Consider the following 10,000-nt stretch of genomic DNA (forward strand, 5'->3'; position numbering starts at 1 on the left):
TATATGTATGTATAATATATATATATATATATATATATATATATATATATATATATATATATATATATATATATATATATATATATATATATATATATATAAATATATATATATATACAAACCCCGTTTCCATATGAGTTGGGAAATTGTGTTAGATGTAAATATAAACGGAATACAATGATTTGCAAATCCTTTTCAACCCATATTCAGTTGAATATGCTACAAAGACAACATATTTGATGTTCAAACTCATAAACTCTATTTTTTTGTTGCAAATAATCATTAACTTAGAATTTCATGGCTGCAACACGTGACAAAGTAGTTGGGAAAGGGCATGTTCACCACTGTGTTACATCACCTTTTCTTTTAACAACATTCAATAAAGAATTGGGAACTGAGGAAACTAATTGTTGAAGCTTTGAAAGTGGAATTCTTTCCCATTCTTGTTTTATGTAGAGCTTCAGTCGTTCAACAGTCCGGGGGTCTCCGCTGTCGTATTTTACGCTTCATAATGCGCCACACATTTTCGATGGGAGACAGGTCTGGACTGCAGGCGGACCAGGAAAGTACCCGCACTCTTTTTTTACGAAGCCACGCTGTTGTAACACGTGCTGAATGTGGCTTGGCATTGTCTTGCTGAAATAAGCAGGGGCGTCCATGAAAAAGACGGCGCTTAGATGGCAGCATATGTTGTTCCAAAACCTGTATGTACCTTTCAGCATTAATGGCGCCTTCACAGATGTGTAAGTTACCCATGTCTTGGGCACAAATGCACTCCCATACCATCACACATGCTGGCTTGTGAACTTTGCGTCGATAACAGTCTGGATGGTTCGCTTCCCCTTTGGTCCGGATGACACAATGTCGAATATTTCCAAAAACAATTTGAAATGTGGACTCGTCAGACCACAGAACACTTTTCCACTTTGCATGAGTCCATCTTAGATGATCTCGGGCCCAGAGAAGCCGGCGGCGTTTCTGGGTGTTGTTGATAAATGGCTTTCGCTTTGCATAGTAGAGCTTTAACTTGCACTTACAGATGTAGCGACCAACTGTATTTAGTGACAGTGGTTTTCTGAAGTGTTCCTGAGCCCATGTGGTGATATCCTTGATGTCGGTTTTTGATACAGTGCCGTCTGAGGGATCGAAGGTCACGGTCATTCAATGTTGGTTTCGGGCCATGCCGCTTACGTGGAGTGATTTCTCCAGATTCTCTGAACCTTTTGATGATATTATGGAGCGTAGATGTTGAAATCCCTACATTTCTTGCAATTGCACTTTTGAGAAACGTTGTTCTTAAACTGTTTGACTATTTGCTCACGCAGTTGTGGACAAAGTGGTGTACCTCGCCCCATCCTTTCTTGTTTAAGACTGAGACTTTTTTGGGAAGCTCTTTTTATACCCAATCATGGCACCCACCTGTTCCCAATTAGCCTGCACACCCGTGGGGTGTTCCAAATAAGTGTTTGATGAGCATTCCTCAACTTTATCAGTATTTATTGCCACCTTTCCCAACTTCTTTGTCACGTGTTGCTGGCATCAAATCCTAAAGTTAATGATTATTTGCAAAAAAAAAAAAAAGTTTATGAGTTTGAACATCAAATATGTTGTCTTTGTAGCATATTCAACTGAATATGGGTTGAAAATGATTTGCAAATCATTGTATTCCGTTTATATTTACATCTAACACAATTTCCCAACTCATATGGAAACGGGGTTTGTGTATATATATATATATATATATATATATATATACATATATATAAATATATATATGTCTTAATAAGGTTATCCAAAAAATAGTGCTCGATACCGTAGTAGAGCGCAATATATGTATGTGTGGGAAAAAAAATCACAAGACTATTTCATCTCTACAGGCCTGTTTCATGAGGGGGGGTTCCCTCAATCATCAGGAGATTTTAATGGGAGCATTCACATACCATGGATTATATAGGGCACAGAGTGGGTGGGTACAGGCTGGCGTAGGGGCGTGGTGATTGGCTCATGTGTTACCTAGGAGGTGTTTCCGTTTATGGCGGCATGTTGTTACAATTTCGCTGCGCTTGTTGAGGGATGACAGGTCTGGACGGTAAATAATAAACAGTTTCTCTTTCAAGCATAGGTTGCATCTTTTATTACCACTATTGTAAGGTGTGCTGGATGCAAGAATTTGCCATGTTATTGAATATTCAACATTATTGTCTTTGAGGTCCCAAATGTGTTTGCTGAGTTCTGTAACAAAGGCTGTAACTGTCGAAAGAAACCTGATTGCCCTCTCAACGGGGGGTTCTTACAAACATCAGTTGTCTACCAATCTAAGGTAATACGCAAGGACATTAACACATCCGACACATATGTAGGATTAACCGAGGGAGAATTCAAAACCAGATGGAACAATCACAAGGCTTCTTTCAGGAACCAAAACCTGCGAAATACCACAGAACTCAGCAAACACATTTGGGACCTCAAAGACAATAATGTTGAATATTCAATAACATGGCAAATTCTTGCATCCAGCACACCTTACAATAGTGGTAATAAAAGATGCAACCTATGCTTGAAAGAGAAACTGTTTATTATTTACCGTCCAGACCTGTCATCCCTCAACAAGCGCAGCGAAATTGTAACAGCATGCCGCCACAGACGGAAACACCTCCTAGGTAACACATGAGCCAATCACCACGCCCCTACGCCAGCCTGTACCCACCCACTCTGTGCCCTATATAAACCATGGTATGCGAATGCTCCCATTAAAATCTCCTGATGATTGAGGGTACCCCCCCTCATGAAACAGGCCTGTAGAGATGAAATAGTCTTGTGATTTTTTTCCCACACATACATATATATATATATATATATATATATATATATATATATATATATATATATATAAAGTCCAGAGAGGCAAGAAAAAGTCCAGAGGGGTTCCAGGGAGACGAGACGCACAGCTCGACGACGACAGGGAAGCTGGAGGACGACACAGCACCAGAGACAGTGAACACGACGGGGAGAGAGCACAGGGAGAGAGGTAAGAGAAGGCTGGAGACATGTGGGCTTACTGTACTGGTACAAGAAGCTACGTTCTGGCACAAGATCTCAAGACGTGCTGGCTCCTGAAGGCAGGTCAAAGGGACAAGCGGTAGAAAATGGATGGATGGATGGATGGGTTCGAACCTAATTCTAGTTGACAGCATTTTGTTCCACCTCATCATACTGTTGTTGTTGTTGTTTTCTGCAGCAAAAACAGCACCTGCACAACACAAAAGAAGAACATTGATGTGGATACACGTGGACCACTCTTTGCTCATGTTTTATGAACACATGAATATATTCCATGTGTTCTCTCATGGAACAAATACATGCTCTTTGTGTTGCTTTATGTCCAAAAACCATGTGATGAGACACCGAGGAGAGTCCTTAGTTCCACATGTGGCCGTGGTGCCTCACACTTTATCAATGACATCCTGGATCATGCTGCTTCTAGATCCTTCTCAAGGCTGCCGGGAAGTATTTCTATGACAACAAGATGGAGATGCAGCGGTGAGAGCAGCTGAGGACATTTGAGCAGCTGCAGCTAAAAATAACTGCGAGTGAAGAAGGAAGTGTGTATGTTCATATTTTACATATGGAGTAGTGGTCAATATAAGTCATATTTTACATATGGAGTAGTGGTCAATATAACTCATATTTTACATCTGGAGTAGTGGTCAATATAAGTCATATTTTACATCTAGAGTAGTGGTCAATATAAGTCATATTTTACATATGGAGTAGTGGTCAATATAACTCATATTTTACATCTAGAGTAGTGGTCAATATAACTCATATTTTACATATGGAGTAGTGGTCAATATAACTCATATTTTACATCTAGAGTAGTGGTCAATATAACTCATTTTACATATGGAGTAGTGGTCAATATAAGTCATATTTTACATATGGAGTAGTGGTCAATATAACTCATATTTTACATCTGGAGTAGTGGTCAATATAAGTCATATTTTACATCTAGAGTAGTGGTCAATATAAGTCATATTTTACATATGGAGTAGTGGTCAATATAACTCATATTTTACATCTAGAGTAGTGGTCAATATAACTCATATTTTACATATGGAGTAGTGGTCAATATAACTCATATTTTACATCTAGAGTAGTGGTCAATATAAGTCATATTTTACATCTAGAGTAGTGGTCAATATAAGTCATATTTTACATATGGAGTAGTGGTCAATATAACTCATATTTTACATCTAGAGTAGTGGTCAATATAAGTCATATTTTACATATGGAGTAGTGGTCAATATAACTCATATTTTACATCTGGAGTAGTGGTCAATATAAGTCATATTTTACATCTAGAGTAGTGGTCAATATAAGTCATATTTTACATCTGGAGTAGTGGTCAATATAACTCATATTTTACATCTAGAGTAGTGGTCAATATAAGTCATATTTTACATATGGAGTAGTGGTCAATATAAGTCATATTTTACATATGGAGTAGTGGTCAATATAACTCATATTTTACATATGGAGTAGTGGTCAATATAACTCATATTTTACATCTAGAGTAGTGGTCAATATAAGTCATATTTTACATATGGAGTAGTGGTCAAATTAACTCATATTTTACATATGGAGTAGTGGTCAATATAACTCATTTTACATATGGAGTAGTGGTCAATATAACTCATTTTACATATGGAGTAGTGGTCAATATAACTCACATTTTACATATGGAGTAGTGGTCAATATAACTCATATTTTACATATGGAGTAGTGGTCAATATAACTCATTTTACATATGGAGTAGTGGTCAATATAACTCATTTTACATATGGAGTAGTGGTCAATATAACTCACATTTTACATATGGAGTAGTGGTCAAATTAACTCATATTTTACATATGGAGTAGTGGTCAATATAACTCACATTTTACATATGGAGTAGTGGTCAATATAACTCATTTTACATATGGAGTAGTGGTCAATATAACTCATTTTACATATGGAGTAGTGGTCAATATAACTCACATTTTACATATGGAGTAGTGGTCAATATAACTCATATTTTACATATGAAGTAGTGGTCAATATAACTCATATTTTACATCTAGAGTAGTGGTCAATATAAGTCATATTTTACATATGGAGTAGTGGTCAAATTAACTCATATTTTACATATGGAGTAGTGGTCAATATAACTCACATTTTACATATGGAGTAGTGGTCAATATAACTCATATTTTACATATGGAGTAGTGGTCAATATAAGTCATATTTTACACATGGAGTAGTGGTCAAATTAACTCATATTTTACATATGGAGTAGTGGTCAATACAACTCACATTTTACATATGGAGTAGTGGTCAATATAACTCATTTTACATATGGAGTAGTGGTCAATATAACTCACATTTTACATATGGAGTAGTGGTCAATATAACTCATTTTACATATGGAGTAGTGGTCAATATAACTCACATTTTACATATGGAGTAGTGGTCAATATAACTCATATTTTACATATGGAGTAGTGGTCAATATAAGTCATATTTTACACATGGAGTAGTGGTCAAATTAACTCATATTTTACATATGGAGTAGTGGTCAATATAACTCATATTTTACATATGGAGTAGTGGTCAATATAACTCATATTTTACATCTGGAGTAGTGGTCAATATTAGTCATATGTTACATATGGAGTAGTGGTCAATATAACTCATATTTTACATATGGAGTAGTGGTCAATATAACTCATATTTTACATATGGAGTAGTGGTCAATATAACTCATATTTTACATATGGAGTAGTGGTCAATATAACTCATATTTTACATCTGGAGTAGTGGTCAATATTAGTCATATGTTACATATGGAGTAGTGGTCAATATAACTCATATTTTGCATATGGAGTAGTGGTCAATATAACTCATATTTTACATCTGGAGTAGTGGTCAATATAAGTCATATTTTGCATCTGGAGTAGTGGTCAATATAACTCATATTTTACATATGAAGTAGTGGTCAATATAACTCATATTTTACATATGGTGTAGTGGTTGATATAACTCATATTTCAGATATGGAGTAGTGGTCAATATAACTAATATTTTGCATATGGAGTAGTGGTCAATATAAGTCATATTTTAATATGGAGTAGTGGTCAATATAAGTCATATTTTACATATGGAGTAGTGGTCAATATAAGTCATATTTTACATATGAAGTAGTGGTCAATATAACTCATATTTTACATATGGAGTAGTGGTCAATATAACTCATATTTTACATATGGAGTAGTGGTCAATATAACTCATATTTTACATCTGGAGTAGTGGTCAATATTAGTCATATGTTACATATGGAGTAGTGGTCAATATAACTCATATTTTGCATATGGAGTAGTGGTCAATATAACTCATATTTTACATCTGGAGTAGTGGTCAATATAAGTCATATTTTGCATCTGGAGTAGTGGTCAATATAACTCATATTTTACATATGAAGTAGTGGTCAATATAACTCATATTTTACATATGGTGTAGTGGTTGATATAACTCATATTTCAGATATGGAGTAGTGGTCAATATAACTAATATTTTGCATATGGAGTAGTGGTCAATATAAGTCATATTTTAATATGGAGTAGTGGTCAATATAAGTCATATTTTACATATGGAGTAGTGGTCAATATAAGTCATATTTTACATATGAAGTAGTGGTCAATATAACTCATATTTTACATATGGTGTAGTGGTTGATATAACTCATATTTCAGATATGGAGTAGTGGTCAATATAACTAATATTTTGCATATGGAGTAGTGGTCAATATAAGTCATATTTTAATATGGAGTAGTGGTCAATATAAGTCATATTTTACATATGGAGTAGTGGTCAATATAAGTCATATTTTACATATGAAGTAGTGGTCAATATAACTCATATTTTACATATGGTATAGTGGTTGATATAACTCATATTTCAGATATGGAGTAGTGGTCAATATAACTAATATTTTGCATATGGAGTAGTGGTCAATATAAGTCATATTTTAATATGGAGTAGTGGTCAATATAAGTCATATTTTACATATGGAGTAGTGGTCAAATTAACTCATATTTTACATATGGAGTAGTGGTCAATATAACTCACATTTTACATATGGAGTAGTGGTCAATATAACTCATATTTTACATATGGAGTAGTGGTCAATATAAGTCATATTTTACACATGGAGTAGTGGTCAAATTAACTCATATTTTACATATGGAGTAGTGGTCAATATAACTCACATTTTACATATGGAGTAGTGGTCAATATAACTCATTTTACATATGGAGTAGTGGTCAATATAACTCACATTTTACATATGGAGTAGTGGTCAATATAACTCATTTTACATATGGAGTAGTGGTCAATATAACTCATATTTCACATATGGAGTAGTGGTCAATATAACTCATATTTTACATATGGAGTAGTGGTCAATATAACTCATATTTTACATCTAGAGTAGTGGTCAATATAAGTCATATTTTACATATGGAGTAGTGGTCAAATTAACTCATATTTTACATATGGAGTAGTGGTCAATATAACTCACATTTTACATATGGAGTAGTGGTCAATATAACTCATTTTACATATGGAGTAGTGGTCAATATAACTCATTTTACATATGGAGTAGTGGTCAATATAACTCACATTTTACATATGGAGTAGTGGTCAATATAACTCATATTTTACATATGAAGTAGTGGTCAATATAACTCATATTTTACATCTAGAGTAGTGGTCAATATAAGTCATATTTTACATATGGAGTAGTGGTCAAATTAACTCATATTTTACATATGGAGTAGTGGTCAATATAAGTCATATTTTACATATGGAGTAGTGGTCAATATAACTCATATTTCACATATGGAGTAGTGGTCAATATAACTCATATTTTACATATGGAGTAGTGGTCAATATAACTCATATTTTACATCTAGAGTAGTGGTCAATATAAGTCATATTTTACATATGGAGTAGTGGTCAAATTAACTCATATTTTACATATGGAGTAGTGGTCAATTTAACTCATATTTTACATATGGAGTAGTGGTCAATATAACTCATATTTTACATATGGAGTAGTGGTCAATATAAGTCATATTTTACATATGGAGTAGTGGTTGATATAAGTCATTTTTTACATTTGGAGTAGTGGTCAATATAACTCATATTTTACATATGGAGTAGTGGTCAACATAACTCATATTTTACATATGGAGTAGTGGTCAACATAACTCATATTTTACATATGGAGTAGTGGTCAATATAACTCATATTTTACATATGGTGTAGTGGTCAATATAAGTCATATTTTACATATGGAGTAGTGGTCAATATAAGTCATATTTTACATATGGAGTAGTGGTCAATATAAGTCATATTTTACATATGGAGTAGTGGTCAATATAAGTCATATTTTACATATGGAGTAGTGGTTGATATAAGTCATTTTTTACATATGGAGTAGTGGTCAATATAAGTCATATTTTACATATGGAGTAGTGGTCAATATAAGTCATATTTTACATATGGAGTAGTGGTTGATATACGTCATATTTTACATCTGGAGTAGTGGTCAATATAAATCATATTTTACATATGGAGTAGTGGTCAATATAAGTCATATTTTACATATGGAGTAGTGGTTGATATAAGTCATATTTTACATATGGAGTAGTGGTTGATATACAGGTAAAAGCCAGTAAATTAGAATATTTTGAAAAACTTGATTTATTTCAGTAATTGCATTCAAAAGGTGTAACTTGTACATTATATTTATTCATTGCACACAGACTGATGCATTCAAATGTTTATTTCATTTCATTTTGATGATTTGAAGTGGCAACAAATGAAAATCCAAAATTCACAAAATTAGAATATTACTTAAGGCTAATACAAAAAAGGGATTTTTAGAAATGTTGGCCAACTGAAAAGTATGAAAATGAAAAATATGAGCATGTACAATACTCAATACTTGGTTGGAGCTCCTTTTGCCTCAATTACTGCGTTAATGCGGCGTGGCATGGAGTCGATGAGTTTCTGGCACTGCTCAGGTGTTATGAGAGCCCAGGTTGCTCTGATAGTGGCCTTCAACTCTTCTGCGTTTTTGGGTCTGGCATTCTGCATCTTCCTTTTCACAATACCCCACAGATTTTCTATGGGGCTAAGGTCAGGGGAGTTGGCGGGCCAATTTAGAACAGAAATACCATGGTCCGTAAACCAGGCACGGGTAGATTTTGCGCTGTGTGCAGGCGCCAAGTCCTGTTGGAACTTGAAATCTCCATCTCCATAGAGCAGGTCAGCAGCAGGAAGCATGAAGTGCTCTAAAACTTGCTGGTAGACGGCTGCGTTGACCCTGGATCTCAGGAAACAGAGTGGACCGACACCAGCAGATGACAGGGCACCCCAAACCATCACTGATGGTGGAAACTTTACACTAGACTTCAGGCAACGTGGATCCTGTGCCTCTCCTGTCTTCCTCCAGACTCTGGGACCTCGATTTCCAAAGGAAATGCAAAATTTGCTTTCGTCAGAAAACATGACTTTGGACCACTCAGCAGCAGTCCAGCTCTTTTTTTCCTTAGCCCAGGTGAGACGCTTTTCGCGCTGTTTCTTGGTCAACAGTGGCTTGACACGAGGTATGCGGCAGTTGAAACCCATGTCTTTCAAGCGTCTCTTGGTGGTGGATCTTGAAGCACTGACTCCAGCAGCTGTCCACTCCTTCTGAATCTCCCCCACATTTTTGAATGGGTTTTTTTTCACAATCTTGACCAGGGCGCGGTGATCCCTATCGGTTGTACACTTTTTCTGACCACAGTTTTTCCTTCCCTTTGCCTCTCCATTAATGTGTTTGGACACAGAGCTCTGAGAACAGCCAGCCTCTTCAGCAATAACCTTTTGTGTCTTTCCCTCCTTGTGCAATGTGTCG

General features: G+C 35.3%; 1 protein-coding gene across 4 annotated transcripts in view; it reads right to left on the bottom strand.

Moving 5' to 3' along the window:
• sdsl (serine dehydratase-like) overlaps nucleotides 1-10,000 on the bottom strand; it is a 78,871-nt gene that overhangs the window by 45,737 nt on the left and 23,134 nt on the right. For 2 of the 4 annotated variants that reach the window (XM_061986952.1, XM_061986953.1), the window contains exon 10: nucleotides 2,904-3,513. The exons of 1 other annotated variant lie outside the window; for it this stretch is intronic. The gene's annotated coding sequence lies outside the window, so the exon portion shown is untranslated. Of the gene's footprint in view, nucleotides 1-2,903; nucleotides 3,514-10,000 lie in introns of those variants that run through there. One more of the 4 variants, XM_061986954.1, reaches the window with a different exon arrangement.

This window comes from Nerophis lumbriciformis, linkage group LG26 (genome assembly GCF_033978685.3).
Source record: "Nerophis lumbriciformis linkage group LG26, RoL_Nlum_v2.1, whole genome shotgun sequence".
NCBI classification, from domain to species: Eukaryota; Metazoa; Chordata; class Actinopteri; order Syngnathiformes; family Syngnathidae; genus Nerophis; species Nerophis lumbriciformis.